The following is a 16,583-nucleotide window of genomic DNA, read 5'->3' as shown; positions in this document are numbered from 1 at the left end:
TCTTAAAACTTATCAAAATGTCATCGATTTTTCAAAACCTGCTATTCAACCATGGTTTTGTTTTTAATTCCTTAACACAAATTCATAGTTTTGATTTTCCTTTACAGAAATTTACTTTAGAAATATTTGTTTTTTAACTCAAGTAATTGAGCTCCATTTAAATTTCAGGCGTTGCCCAAAACAGTGTTGTGAGCCCAATAACGCCCAGTTTAGCCCAATAACGTGTAGTAGGTCAATATTGAACCCTAGCACCAGGCAGGCCCAGCGCACGCACAGAGCAGCCACGGCGCAAACTCTCCATCTCTCCGCGCAGGACCGACGGCGGCGTCGGCGGCGCAGCGAGTGGAGCGACGGCGTCTCCCGCCGACCACGTGCGTCGCGGGGTGGGGCAGCGGGCGGCGAGCAGGTTTGCCCCTCAGCTCGCCGCAAAGCTCTGTTTCCGGGGAGGAGCTGCGTCGGAGCTTGCCGCAAACTCTGTTTCTGGGGTGGCGCCGGCGCAGCGTCGTCTTGGTGCGGTGGCGACTCCGTGAGGCCTCCGGTGCAAGCCCAGGTTTGCTCCCCAGCTCCTCGATCCAAAGCCCCGACTCTGAAACTTCGGAATCGTGAATGGTGGCTGAGTTGACAGATTTTCGGTGTGGTCGCAGGTTTGTCATGTCGACGTTCGCCGGCGTATCCGTCCTCGACGGCGACAAGCCGTGCTCTTGCGTAACGTCGGGCGCCGGCGCCGGTGCTGGCGCCAACAGCGTGTACCACCTGCTCGTGGTCAAGGGCTACTCGGGTATCAAAAAGGAGTTGCCCAACGGCGAGAGCTGGTGCACTGATTTGTTCAGGGTGGGAGGCCATGAGTATTCCATCGAGTACTATCCTAACGGCGCAAACCCCAACTGTGCCGACTTCATTTCGCTCGATATTACCCGTTTGTACGACGAATATGTCGAAGAGGGTGTGGAGGCCAAGTTCAGTTTCAGTCTCGTCGACGACGTCGAGAAGCAGATGCCGACGTACATTCGCGCGACTCGTAAAACCCGTGACTTCCGCAGATGTGATCCCTGTTGGGGTTGCGACAAGTTCATGAGAAGAGATGCCCTTGAACGATCAGCCAGTCTAAAGTCTGATTGTTTCACCATCCGGTGTGATATTTGTGGTGTGCAAGGACAACACCCCAGATGCCACCGGCTCCGGCACCGGCGCCGAGGTTCTCCTGCCCGACATACACCAACATTTTAGCAACCTCCTTCAGAATAAGGTGGGTGCTGATGTGACATTCGAGGTCGGCGGCGAGACGTTCGCTGCACACCGGTGTGTGCTCGCTGCCAGGTCTGAAGTGTTCATGGCGCAGCTCTTTGGCACCGCTACGCCCAGCGTCATACAGATCACAGATATGGAAGCAAAAGTGTTCAGGGCTTTGCTTTGCTTCATCTACACAGACTCGTGTCCTGAGATGGAGAAGAACAGCATGGAGGATGATGAAATGCCAGGAGTTGCGGAACAAGGACAAGTAGAGGAAGTACTGGAGGATAAAACGTCAGAAGTTGTGGAACAAACACAAGAAGAGGCGGTAGAGGATGAAATTCTTCTGCAATGGCTGCAGGACTTGTTTGTGGCGGCAGACAGATACAATCTCCAGCGGCTCAAGTTCATCTGTGAAAAGCAGTTGTTTGAGCATGTAGGTGTGAGCTCGGTGGCGTCCACTCTTGCTCTAGCCGAGCAGCACCACTGCCATGGATTGAAGGCGGCGTGCTTGAAGTTTATCCAAGTCCTATCTCCCTCGCGTTTGCAGACACTAATGGCAACTGATGGATGGGGGCATATAGCAACGACATACCCCTCTGTTTTGTACGAGCTCATTGCCATCCTTGCGTCAAACCAGCGGAAATGACACTCTGGTATGCATGTTCTTCAAGTGACACTCTTTTGCATGTATAATGTCCTCTATAGATTATCGTAGTTTGTGTGTTCTGCTTTTAATTGTCTCGTCGTGTAATTTGCATGAATGCTGAATCAGAAAAACCCAATATATGGGCATATTGTCTCTTCATGCAGTTGCAATGGATGGTCTGTAAATTCAGGTGTGAGGATCAACATTGATCTGCATTGCAGCAATGCACAAGTTTCCCAACAAATTTCATTTTATCCTCATATGTTCGTCTGTGCATTGTGTCGTACGGTGTACCTTTGTGCATTCCCTGTCATTTAATACCCTTTTCTAGTGGTTATCAAGAAGAGCAAATGTTTGAAGTTTTTTGGAAAGGGATTTTATGAATCTGGATTTAGGGGAAACAATATTGAAGACAAGACAGGTCACCTAGAATTTCGGTTGCCGTGACAGGCGTGGTGTGAAATCTTGATCCAGTACCAGGGATCTTCTCCTTTATGCTTGTTGTTCTCCTCAATGGGACAAAAAAATGACTTCCGTTGTGGTGTATTTGGAAGCACAGATGATGATTGATTGCTGTCAGTTAGCTACTGTATTAGACAATGACTTGATGATGAAAAAACCAGCTTGCTTTGCCATGAGCCTGAAAGTGTTGTTTGAATGTGTGATTTCTAGACATCACTAGTAGTAAATAAAAAGAAGAAAAGAGGTGCCAATGGCATAGTAATCAAGGTACCAACGAGCCATGTGATGGTTTTACGGATGCAATCTAGAATGTCGCCATTCTGCAAAGCCACATGAAGGAAGTGGCAACAATCTAGATACCAAGTCTTCATACTGTCTAGACCCTGACATTTTCTAGTAAGGAAAATATCATCAGAAGATCAGTTTGCATGATAGTAATGTAACATGTTGTTTTCTCATTGATGGTTATCAATGCAGTCCGCAGAGGGCAATGTGCTTGGAAGTATGAGATATTTAGTTTACTTGAGGGGTATGTGCCATCAATAATATATCATATTCATACCAGTTTCCATGAATTAACGCATTCTTTTCGTAGATATTCTGCACTGCTTTTTGCACTTGGTAGCTTCATATGAAAGATATTCCACTTAACTGAAACCGAAAGTATGTCAAAAGAATACCTTCGACTGAAACTATGTCAAAAGAATACCTTCGATGATTATTAATTATTTGCTTGTATCTGATTGTCATTTTTAACTGTGTGGATAATTTGGATCTCGGTGCTTATTCATGTGCAAGTTGTCATGCTCTTTTCAGCCTAGTGAGGAATTGATACTCTTAAAAAAAATACATGAGTTGGTAATCTTTTGCTCTGAAAACCATGATTGGTTTTGTTCTCATTGTTGATACTGGAGCTCTACTACTCACTGTGAAGTAAATAAAGCTACTACACAATGCAGCTATGACGATTGATTTAACGACAAGGGGCACACATAATATAAAATAAGTATATCAAAATGGCAAATCCGTACATAACCTTCAAAGTGTCTTCATATCGGAAATCCTATTCCGAGTGTGTTTTATACATGAATATTTATACAAGTCACATGAGATAACTTAAGTCATATTCTGTGTTTAGTAAAAAGTAGATGAAGATCACATAATTCGCATTTTGTTATCTTTGTAATTATACTCCAAGTATTGTGTCCACTGCAAAAAAAAAATCTTATTATGAGATCATATATCTACTCTCCAAACAAAGTCATTCAATACATGTATTACCATGTACATAGCCTCTCAACAACGTGCGGGTACCATCCAGTTTTGGAGTATAAAGTAACTTCTTGATGTCACCACGCTTGTTGTGCTTTCCTGCAGAGTGATGAAAAAAGGCGTGTTCCGTTCTTCGTGCCGCGGGCAATTGGCACGTCCACACGGAAAAAGTCCAAAATCAACCCTGAACTCATATGCGTTAGCTAAATCGAGCCCTCAACTTCAAATCCCGGAAATCAGCACACCAAACTCACTAATCCCGGTCCAAAATGAACCCTGAGCTCATTCCCAAACAGGGATTGATGACATGGCAGAAGGAAACTAGGATTGGCCCATAGCGCCCGCTGTTGTGCACGTTGGGCGCGTCGAAGTTGGGCCGGCCCATAATGCTTTCCTCTGTTATTAGTGGAGAGGCAGCCCAAACGGCAGTCCATCCCCTCCACTGCGGCGTCCCCTGGGTTTCCCATGCTCGAGAGACAGCAATGGCGAGGGGCGGGTGATCGGTGGCACCGGCGACGATCGTGACGGCAGGACGACGCGCGGCGTTGAAGGTAATTTCTTCGATATACTCCTCCTCTGGTCGCCGCAAGTTAGGCTCTCTTTGCGTTGTTAGTGTTAGGTTTTGTGGGCGAAAAATTGGGGCTTTTCGGCAGCGGTAAAGTTAGGTTTTGGGTTGATTTTTTTTTGCCTTTTTGTTATTCCAAATGCTCGGATTAGGACAATGTAGTGATATTGTCATGTTTGTTTCAGTTAAATCATGGATCCGACGGAGATTCTGAACGTCAGATTTCACTTTGGAGGGCAGTTCATCCACAGTGGTCCTGTTATGGATTATGTGGGGGGCGATGAAGAGATGTCACAGATCGAGAGGGACAAGTTGTCATTGCAAGAAGTTAAAAGGCATTTGAAAGACCATCTGGAGTTGAAGGAATCGATGAAGCCGTATTTTCTATATCCTGGAAAGGAACTAGCTGATGGTTTGCTGTTTTTGTTTCATGACAGAGGTTGTGTGAATATGTCAGACTACATTTGTGTTGGATATGTAGCAGATATTTATGTTGAGTACCATGGGGAGAAGGACAGTGAGTACATCAGCAGTGGCAGTGATTTTGGGAATGAGATAATGGAGGTAAGTGATGATGAATTTGAAGAACCTGATACTATCATTAGTGCAGAGGCAGAGCCATTTGACAGTGGTGTGCTCACTCAACTTACTAGCAGTCCAGTTAAGCAGCCCAGGTCAAGAAGAACTTTAGAAGTTAGTGCTGTTGTTCAAGTGCCAGATTCCCAATTTCTAATTTCTCAAGTGTGCAATCAAGAAGAAGGGCCAATTGAAGCACTAGAGGAAGTTAATGTTCAGAATAGCACAAGAGCAGAGCAAGTAAATGTTCAGAATAGCAGAAGAGCAGAGCAAGTCAATGTTCAGAATAGCACAAGAGCAGAGCAAGTCAATTTTCAGGAAAATATTGCACCAGAGCAAGTCAATGTTCAAAACAACATTGCAGTTCCAAACAGTGATTCTGATGAAGATACTGAGTACATGCCACATAGTGAGGATAGTGGAGAAAATTCAGAAGTTGTGGAGCTTAGGAGGCATGCTAGAAAATTCAAGAAGAAGATGAGAGATACAAAGAGTTGGCTTGCAGGAGATTCATCAGCTCCTGTTCCCATTGAACTAATTGCAAAGATGGAAGAACAGATAGAGGGAGAGGAGAAGGAGTGGGGATATGATTCATCTGATGAGGATTATTCATATGATGAAGATTCTGATGGGCAAATGGTTAGGAGGAAGAGCAGGTATCCAAGATACAACAATGGCATAGATATTCCACACTTTTCATTAACAATGGTGTTCAGGAGCAAGAATCAGCTTGTGAAGGCCGTGAAGAGATATGGAATTGTTACCAAGAGGAGCATTGTGTTCATGAAATCAGAGGCAGACAACGTCAGAGCTAAGTGTGGATGGCATGGGTGCCCTTGGTTGATTTATGGAGCCAAAACCTCAAGGACAAGCAGGTTTCAGATTATTACTTTTAATGATGAGCATGAATGTGCACAAAATAGAGAGAACAGACTTGTGACAGCCAAGGTTATTGCTCGGAGATATGAGCACTTCATTTTAGCTAATCCAATGTGGAAGATTGAGAGCATGAAAGCAACAGTTCTCTAGGATATGTTTGCTGATGTATCAACTTCCAAGTGCAAGCATGCAAAGAAGCTTGTCATAGACAAATTAAGAGCTGGAATGAAGAATGAGCACACCAGGGTTTTTGATTACTAACTGGAGCTGCTTAGAAGTAATCCAGGTAGCACTGTTGCAGTTTGTTTGGATCCTACAAACATGGAAGAAAACATATTTCAGAGCTTTTATGTGTGCTTTAATGCACTGAAGTTAGGGTTGAAGGCTGGCTGCAGGAAAGTAGTAGGATTAGATGGATGTTTTTTCAAAGGGGCTGTGAAAGGAGAGATGTTGTGTGCTGTTGGTAGAGATGCCAACAATCAAATGTATCTACTGGCATGGGCTGTTGTTGAAAAGTAAACAAATGAAAGCTGGAAGTGGTTCATTGGCTTGCTTATTAAAGATCTTGACATTAATAACAATGGAGCTGGATGGGTGTTCATTTCAGATCAACAGAAGGGACTGACTAATGCTACAAAGGACTATCTGCCAAATGTAGAGCACAAAATGTGTGCTAGGCATATCTATGCCAACTGGAGAAAGAAGCATAGGGCACATGAGTGGCAGAAGAAGTTCTGGGCAGTTGCCAAAGCAGCAAACAAGCAAGACTTCAACTACTACAAAGCAAAGCTAGCCCAAGAAACACCAGATGGTGCAAAAGATATGATGAGAATAGAGCCAATGCACTGGGCAAGGCCATTTTTCCCAGTGGGTTCCAACTGTGAATCAGTTGACAATAATCTTTGTGAATCTTTTAATCATGCAATTGTTGAAGCAAGGTTTTATCCAATAATTTCAATGCAAGAAAAAATCAGGAAAAGATATTTGTTAGAATTCAGGAACAAAGCGACAAAGGTCAGAAGTTTCATGGAAAAATATGCCCAAACGCATTTAAGAAGGTGAAGAGTAGCATAGCAAGGACACAGTTCATGGAGGTACTTTGGAATGGCAAAGCTGAATTTGAAGTCAAACTTCTCACTGGGAGAAAAAGGCAGTACACAGTGAGTCTTGATAATAGGACATGCTCATGTGGCTACTTCCAGTTGGCAGGTCTTCCTTGTGCCCATGCAGTGACAGCTATCTTCAAGTGTGGCAAAAAAGTGGAAGATTTCATTGCCCCCTGTTATTTTGTTGAAATATTCAGCATAATTTATGAACATTGTTTGGAACCTATTGAAGGTGAAGAAATGTGGCCAGTTTCTGACAAACCTAGGCCTCAAGCCCCAACATATGCAACCATACCATAGAACATGCCAGGCAGGCTTAGGAATAATGATAGGAGGAGGGAAGAAACAGAGAAACCTAAGCCTAGCAAAAAAATGAGCAAGCATGGCACTATAATTATTTGCTCAATGCGTGGGACAGCTGGACACAACAAGACAGGTTGCAAGCAAAATCCAGAGAGAGGCAAGAAGAAGAATGCCCATCTTAAGAAGGCTAGCAAAAAAGGACACAACAGAGGTGAATTTCATTGATTTACATAATAATTTCACCGATTTACATAAGTTTTTACATGAGTATCACTAACTTCTCTTGAATTACCAGGCTGGACCATCTTCCCAACCTTCTCAATCAGCAACTATGGCAGCTAGTGCACAACCTTGTCAATCTACAGCAGGAACTGCCCCAAGATCATTTGGAACTATGCCAAGTGCTGCAGCTTCAAGGTTTAAACCTCCCAGGAAATCATCAGCAAATGCACAAGCTGGACCATCTACAACAAACAAAAGAAGAAAGAGGGCTCCTGCATCTTCACTGCCTAGCTACCAATATTTCAATGCAACGTCTCCAACGTATCTATAATTTTTGATTGTTCCATGCTATTATATTACCCGTTTTGGATGTTTATGGGCTTTACTTTACACTTTTATATCATTTTTGTGACTAACCTACTAACCGGAGGCCCAACCCGAATTGCTGTTTTTTTGCCTATTTCAGTGTTTCGAAGAAAAGGAATATCAAACGAAGTCCAAATGGAATGAAACCTTCGGGAGCGATCTTTTTGGAACAAACGCAATCCAGGAGACTTGGAGTGGACGTCAAGAAGTAGCCGAGGCGGCCACGAGGCAGGAGGGCGTGCCCTAACCCTCGTGGCTCCCCCGACCTACCTCCTTCGCCTATATATACCTCCATACCCTAAAACATCCAGGAGCACCATGAAAAACTATTTCCACCGCCGCAACCTTCAGTATCCGCGAGATCCCATCTTGGAGCCTTTGTCGGCGCTCCACTGGAGGGGGCATTGACCATGGAGGGCCTCTACATCATCTCCAAGGCCTCTCCGATGAGTTGTGAGTAGTTTACCACATACCTTCAGGTCCATAGTTATTAGTAGATGGATTCTTCTCTCTCTTTGAATCTCAATACAAAGTTCTCCTCAATCTTCTTGGAGATCTATTCGATGTAACTCTTTCTTCGGTGTGTTTGTCGAGATCCGATGAATTGTGGGTTTATGATCAAGTTTATCTATGAGAAATATTTGAATCTTCTCTGAATTCTTTCATGTATGATTGGTTATCTTTGCAAGTCTCTTCGAATTATCAGTTTGGTTTGGCCTACTAGATTGATCTTTCTTGCAATGGGAGAAGTGCTTAGCTTTGGGTTCAATCTTGCGGTGTCCTTTCCCAGTGACAGTAGGGGCAGCAAGGCACGTATTGTATTGTTGCCATCGAGGATAAAAAGATGGAGTTTATATCATATTGCTTGAGCTTATCCCTCTACATCATGTCATCTTTCTTAATGCGTTACTCTGTTTTTCATGAACTTAATACTCTAGATGCAGGCAGGAGTCGGTCGATGTGTGGAGTAATAGTAGTAGATGCAGGCAGGAGTCGGTCTACTTGTCACGGACGTGATGCCTATATACATGATCATGGCTAGATAATCTCATAACTATGCACTTTTCTATCAATTGCTCAACAGTAATTTGTTCACCCACCGTAATACTTATGCTATCTTGAGAGAAGCCACTAGTGAAACCTATGGCCGTTGGGTCTATCTTTTATCATATAAGTTTCCCATCTACTTTTATTTGCATCTTTAACATTCCAATCTATATCATAAAAACATTCCAATCTTATTACCTCTATCAGATCTCACTCTCGCAAGTTATCGTGAAGGGATTGACAACCCCTTTATCGCGTTCGTTGCGATATTCTTGTTTGTTTGTGTAGGTGCGTGGGACTTTTGAGGAGCCTCCTACTGGATTGATACCTTGGTTCTCAAAACGGAGGGAAATACTTATGCTACTGTGTTGCATCACCCTTTCCTCTTCAAGGGAAAACCAACGCAGTGATCAAGAGGTAGCAAGAAGGATTTCTGGCGCCTTTGCCGGGGAGGTCTTCGCTCAAGTCAATACATACCAAGTACCCATCACAAACTCATCTCCCTCGCATTACATTATTTGCCATTTGCCTCTCGTTTTCCTCTCCCCCACTTCACCTTTGCCGTTTTATTCACCCTCTCTTTCCCGTTCGCCTCTCTTTTTCGCTTGCCTTTTTGTGTGATCGTGTGTTAGATCGTTTACCTTGTCATCATGGCTAGTCCCTTATCTGCTCCTATGTCTCTCGAGTTTGATGTTCTTCACTTCAAGCAAAGGCAAGGAGAAAACTTAAAAGATGCTTGGTATAGGATGATGGAATCTTATCGTAATTGCACCCTAGAGGTGAACTGTAGAATTTTACTTCGCAATTTTTATGTTGGGCTAAATATGTCCCATAGACAACTCTTGGATTGTATTGCCAAAGGGAATTTTATTGAAATTGATCCCAGTATTGTGCATGGAATTATAGAGGGAATAGTGGGAACACTACCTCAAAAGGGAGGGCCACATCCTACCCAAGAAGAGACACAAGTTTTTGAAAAGATTTGCGAAGTAACAAAAATCTTACAAAAGTCTCTTGAACCTCTTAAAAGTGTTAGCGGAAATCTGCACCGCATGAATATGTTGATTACTCTTTGCAATAAGCGGTTGGATTCTTTATATCTAAAAATTCCCGAGTATGAAGGGAAACGTAAAGAACCTCCTGGACTCGAGCATGACTCCGCTAGAAAACTGAAAACTAAAGATGGCAACACTTAGATCTATTCTCGCTTTTATGCCTAGCTAGGGGCGTTAAATGATACCGCTTGTTGGGAGGCAACCCAATTTATTTTTGTTCCTTGCTTTTTGCTTCTGTTTAGTAATAAATATTTCATCTAGCTTCTATTTAGATGTGGTTTTATGTTTTAATTAGTGTTTGTTCCAAGTAGAACCTATAGGATTACATACGGTGATAGTTAATTTGATTCTGCTGAAAAACAGAAACTTTGCACGCACGAGAATAATTTTAGTAAATCACAGAAACGTGATTTTGTGTTGATTCTTTTTTCTGTAGATCAATAGACGAATTTACCGGGACTTCCTATTTTGTTAGGATTTTTAGAGTTCAGGAAGTATTCGGAAGTTACAGATTTCTACAGATTGTTCTGTTTCTGACAGATTCTATTTTTCGTGTGTTGTTTGCTTATTTTGATGCATCTATGGCTAGTATCGGGGGGTATGAACCATAGAGAAGTTGGAATACTGTAGGTTTAACACTAATATAAATAAAGAATGATTTCATTACAGTACCTTATGTGGTGGTTTTTCTTTCTTGTACTAACGGAGCTTATGAGATTTCATGTTGAGTTTTGTGTTGTGAAGTTTTCAAGTTTTGGGTAAAGATTTGATGGACTATGGAATAAGGAGTGGAAAGAGCCTAATCTTGGGGATGCCCATGTCACCCCAAGATATCCAAGGACAACCAAAAGCCTAAGCTTGGGGATACCCCGGAAGGCATCCCCTCTTTCGTCTTCGTCTATCGGTAACTTTACTTGGAGCTATATTTTTATTCACCACATGATATGTGTTTTGCTTGGAGCATCTTGTATGATATGAGTCTTTGCTTTTTAGTTTACCACAATCATCTTTGCTGTACACACCTTTTGGGAGAAACCCACATGATTTAGAATTTATTAGAATACTCTGTGTGCTTCACTTATATCTTTTGAGCTAGATAGTTTTTGCTCTAGTGCTTCACTTATACTTTTTAGAGCATGGCGGTGGCTTGATTTTGTAGAAATTGTTGATCTCTCATGCTTCAGTTATATCATTTTGAGAGTCTTTTAGAACAGCATGGTATTTTCTATGGTTATAAAATTGGTCCTAGAATGATGGGCATCCAAGTTGGGTATAATAAAAACTATCATAGAAAGTGAATTGGATGCTATGATCAATTTGATGCTTGATAATTGTTTTGAGATATAGAGGTGGTGATATTAGAGTCATGCTAGTTGGGTAATTGTGAATTTAAAGAATACTAGTGTTGAAGTTGGCAAATCCCGTAGCATGCACGTATGGTAAAAGTTGTGTAACAAATTTATTGCATGGAGTGCTATTTTGATTGCCTTCCCTTGTGTGGAGGTCGGGGCGCGCGATGGTTAACTCCTACCAACCTCCCCCCTAGGAGCATGCGTAGTAGTACTTTGCTTCGAGGGCTAATAAAACTTTTGCGATAAGTATATGAGTTCTTTATGACTAATGTGAGTCCATCATTTCTAGCCTCTTCGGTACCGTGAATTGCCCTTTCTCACCTTGAGAGTTGGTGCAAACATCGCCGGTGCATCCAAACCCCGTGATACGATATGCTCTATCACACATAAACCTCCTTATATCTTCCTCAAAACAGCCACCATACCTACCTATTATGGCATTTCCATAGCCATTCCGAGAAATATTGCAATGCAACTTTCCACCGTTCCGTTTATCATGACACGCATCACCATTGTCATATTGCCTTGCATGATCATGTAGTTGACATCGTATTTGTGGCAAAGCCACCATGCATAATTTTTCATACATGTCACTCTTGATTCATTGCCCATCCCGGTACACCAGCGGAGGCATTCATATAGAGTCATATCTTGTTCTAGTTTTGAGTTGTAACTCATGAGTTGTAAATAAATAGAAGTGTGATGATCATCATTATTAGAGCATTGTCCCCAAATAAAAAAAAGAAAGGCCAAAAAAAAGAAAGGCCAAAGAAGAAAAAAGAAAGGAAAAAAGGCCCAAAAAAGGGAAAATAAAATAAAAAAGGGGCAATGTTACTATCCTTTTCCACGCTTGTGCTTCAAAGTAGCACCATGTTCTTCATATAGAAAGTCTTTTATGTTGTCACTTTCATATACTAGTGGGAACTTTTCATTATAGAACTTGGCTTGTATATTCCTACGATGGGCTTCCTCAAAATGCCCTAGGTCTTCGTGAGTAAGCAAGTTGGATGCACACCCACTTAGTTTCTTTTGTTGAGCTTTCATACATTTATAGCTCTAGTGCATCCGTTGCATGGCAATCCCTACTCCTCATGTTGACATCAATTGATGGGCATTTCCATAGCCCATTGATTAGCCTCGTCAATGTGAGACTTTTTTTCAATCTTCTCCACACAACCTCCATCATCATATTCTATTCCACCAATAGTGCTATATCCATGGCTCACACTCATGTATTGCGTGAGAGTTGAAAAAGGCTGAAGCACATTAAAAAGTATGAACCAATTGCTTGGCTGAACCCGGGGTTGTTCTTGATGGGAGTATTTTGTGTGATGAAAATGAAACATAGCCTAACTATATGATTTTGTAGGGATGAACCTTCTAATGCCATGTTATTTTGAGAAGACACGATTGCTTAGTTAGTATGCTTAAAGTATTACTATTTCTTATGTCAATATAAACTTTTATTTTGAATCATTTGGATCTGAATATTCATGCCACAATAAAGAAAATTACATTGAGAATTATGCTAGGTAGCATTCCACATCAAAAATTCTGTTTTTATCATTTACCTACTCGAGGATGAGCAGGAATTATGCTTGGGGATGCACGATACGTCTCCAAAGTATCTATAATTTTTTATTGTTCCATGCTATTATATTACCCGTTTTGGATGTTTATCGGCTTTACTCTACACTTTTATATCATTTTTGGGACTAACCTACTAACCGGAGGCCCAGCCCAAATTGCTATTTTTTTTGCCTATTACAGTGTTTCAAAGGAAAGGAATATCAAACGGAGTCCAAATGGAATGAAACCTTTGGGAGCGATCTTTTTGGAACAAACGCAATCCAGGAGACTTGGAGTGGACGTCAAGCAGCGAACGAGGCGGCCACGAGGGTGCTCAGCCCACCCTAAGGGGGTGGGCGCCCCCCACCCTCGTGGGCCCCTCGAGCGTCAACCGACATACTTCTTCCTCCTATATATATCCACGTACCCTGAAAACATCCAGGAGCACCATGAAAAACTATTTCCACCGCTGCAACCTTCTGTATCCGCGAGATCCCATCTTGGAGCCTTCGCCGGTGCTCCGCCGGAGGGGGAATCAACCACAGAGGGCCTCTACATCATCTCCAAGGCCTCTCCGATGAGTTGTGAGTAGTTTACCATAGACCTTCGGGTCCATAGTTATTAGCTAGATGGCTTCTTCTCTCTCTTTGAATCTCAATACAAAGTTCTCCTCGATCTTCTTGGAGATCTATTCGATGTAACTCTTTTTGCGGTGTGTTTGTCGAGATCCGATGAATTGTGGGTTTATGATCAAGTTTATCTATGAGAAATATTTGAATCTCCTCTGAATTCTTTTATGTGTGATTGGTTATCTTTGCAAGTCTCTTCGAATTATCAGTTTGGTTTGGCCTACTAGATTGATCTTTCTTGCAATGGGAGAAGTGCTTAGCTTTGGGTTCAATCTTGCGGTGTCCTTTCCCAGTGACAACAGGGGTAGCAAGGCACGCACTACAAGAAATATGTCAACTTGTGACCCTCACTATTAGCCGTTGAAAGGTCATAGTTTTTCATTTGCGACCTTTTTGTGACCAAAAACAGAAGGTCAAAAGCTGGCGGTCGTAAACTGAAATTGATGACCTTCTCTGTGATATGTAAAAGGTCGTTGTTTCTTCGACCAAAATTTTGGTCACTAGCAGCCTCCCCAAGCCACGTAGGATTCCAGCATGGCAAGCTGACGTGGATAAGAATCAGCCCGGTCCGATTAGGTGTCTATATGGGCCAAGCCCATTAATTCAGCCTATTTATTTTTTTTCCTTTCATTTTTTTGTCAGCTACATGGACCAAGCCCAACAACCATTTATTTTTTGGGCCAATCTTTTACAGTATACATTTTTTTGGGCCTCAATGTTTTTCCAGCCCACTTGTCAGTTTTTTTATTTCTTTTTCATTTTAAAGTAGGTTACCAGGATCACTCTTTCTGTAACACATGTTAGTTCTGTATTTGTGCATAATATTTGATTCAAAAGACCAATAAGGCATAATATTTCATACAACAACCAAGCAAAGAAATTACAATGATACAAATATACAAATAACTAGTCCAGTGAGCTAAAACGCATTGTTGGTTATAGTACAAATCTGGTTTTCAGGTAAAATACAAATCTGGTAACAATGAGATAATAGTACAAATCTGGTATTTAGCTAAAATACAACTAGATAAATAGATAACTAGTCCAGTGAGCTAAAACGCATTGCTGGGTGTGGGTTTTCTTCAGGATTCTTCTTCCTAGAGCTCCAACTTCTGAAGACTGAAGGCCAACATCTGCAAATAGTAAATTATGATAAGTTAGAAACATAATCAAGTGAATCCATGAATATAAAATTCTCATAACGATGAAAAAAATGCTGCAAAACTTTAGATTTAACAGGAAACAATGCATATAACATTATCATAATAGCGAAAACAGAGATATATTTTGCAAACAAGTTAACACAACAGATGGACAGTACAAGCTACAAGCAAATGATTTTCCACTTTAGAACAGGGCACATGCATCAATGTTTATAGTCAGGAACAAAGAATACAATGCTGGAAGAGGCCAAAGAGATGAAATACTCTTGGGGGGGGGGCGAAGATGGTGAAATGATGGTCTGCTTGTTCTTAGACAGCTCAAGGAGCACCTAATATCAAAAAATAGGCGTTTAAAGGGAAAAAATAGCCTGATTGTAGGCTCCAATCAGCCTGCATACAACGAGTAATAAAACTGTTAGGAGAGAGTATACAGTTACCAGCAGCATGCATAAAACAACTTTGATGATGTAATATTTATTAAAAATGACTGGCCAGGTTTCAAGTATAAACAACTAATGGAGCATGCAACAAATGTATTTGATACCAACTTAACTAATTCCACATGAATATTGTACGTTCCAATATACACAATCACTCCAAGATTAAGCTTATCCAGCCAATAAAATAAAGAGGATCACCACCATAATGGACCAATGGGTACAAATCGACCCAAAAAATCCCAGAGAAGCTAAAGCACAAAAATAATCAACACTCCCCAGAAGCACGCTGAATTAATCATTTAATCCCAACATCTAGGTACCACAGTACATAACATCACACAATTAAAGAAGAATGTTCGATAGTTCAAGACATTCAGGAAAATAAATAAGAACGGGATTGCACAGGCGAACTTGTACTATGCATAAATGGCAATCTAACTCGAAACAAGGAACAAATTTTCCCCATGCATGTCCCTGTACAGCCTATACAGCAATTCTACATATGCTTCAAGTGGGCGGACAAACCCAACTTGATTTGGTACATCAACCCATATAGGCACATATCATGTTGAATAAGAAAAGCATGCATGGTACACTCATCCTAATCAACGTGGTAGTAGCACATTCTCATATGAATGGAACAAGCAGTCGCACAGCTTGATGAATGGATTAAAACTGAGACGTTTAATTATTTGCAGAATTGAAATTGTCCAAAACATGCAGTTGTACTATCGGAAGTGTATCTGCATCAGACCTTAGCAATCACAAATGATAAATGCAGAAGTAAAATGAAAGTAATATTTTTGATCTATATATACAGCTAGAAGGAGTACCTGAAATGCAAGTCATGTTAACCCTATATATACAAATAAATACAATGACACCAGTAATACAAGTACAGAACTTTGTGTGTTCCCGTTGGCTTGTTACTAATGTGTTGTTATACTACTGTGTTGTTAGTTCATATGTACAGAGGGCTAACATGAAATTCCAGAATGGGATATACATCCCATATACTAGATGCCAGTGCTGCCTGCATTAGAGTCACCATGTTGCATGTAATTCCATCAAGAAAAATACCATCAGTATCACAGAGTTTCAGAGCAAGAATAGTGAAGGCGATTATGCTATAAACAACAAGGAGATGATGCAAACTCTAACGAACTAGGCATAGAGTAACAAGAGCTCCATTACACTTAAGATGCTGCTACCTGCATATACTAAATGGAACTAGAAGTATGTCGACTACTAGACAGCCATGAATGATGCCCAGGAGTATTGATTTGGAAACAATCACTCCTCCAATACTGATAAATTTTGGAGTATTAATTAGAAAAATGACCTATTATTGCTCTCTGACCTAGTATTATACTTGTTGTCTGACACAAGTAGGGCCATGAACAAGTTTCTGTTTCAAAAAACTTCCTTCACAATGCAATATTTTGGGAATGGCGTAATCATACAACTTGTAAGAGATGGACTCGGGGATGGTAAGGAAACATCAGATGAGGGGAGGGGAAGGTGCAGACGCTTGTACTCATTGCCAAGCAGAACGATCAGCTTCGCTATGACAAGTTTGAGGACCCCCGTCGCCACACTGACGAGAGCCGCCTCCATGGTCATGCTAGCTCAGAGCTCGGCCAGTCAACCGTGCGTGGAGCCGTGGAGGTCAGGTTGCTGAATGCATGGACAGTAATA

General features: G+C 41.6%; 1 pseudogene; it reads left to right on the top strand.

Moving 5' to 3' along the window:
• The first annotated feature begins 288 nt into the window (after nucleotides 1–288).
• LOC119278401 lies at nucleotides 289–2,280 on the top strand (annotated as a pseudogene).
• The last annotated feature ends 14,303 nt before the right edge of the window (nucleotides 2,281–16,583 follow it).

The sequence above is a fragment of the Triticum dicoccoides genome, chromosome 3B (assembly GCF_002162155.2).
Source record: "Triticum dicoccoides isolate Atlit2015 ecotype Zavitan chromosome 3B, WEW_v2.0, whole genome shotgun sequence".
NCBI lineage: Eukaryota > Viridiplantae > Streptophyta > Magnoliopsida > Poales > Poaceae > Triticum > Triticum dicoccoides.
Note: the sequence above shows the minus strand (reverse complement) of the source record. Positions and strands in the feature narration are given on the sequence as shown.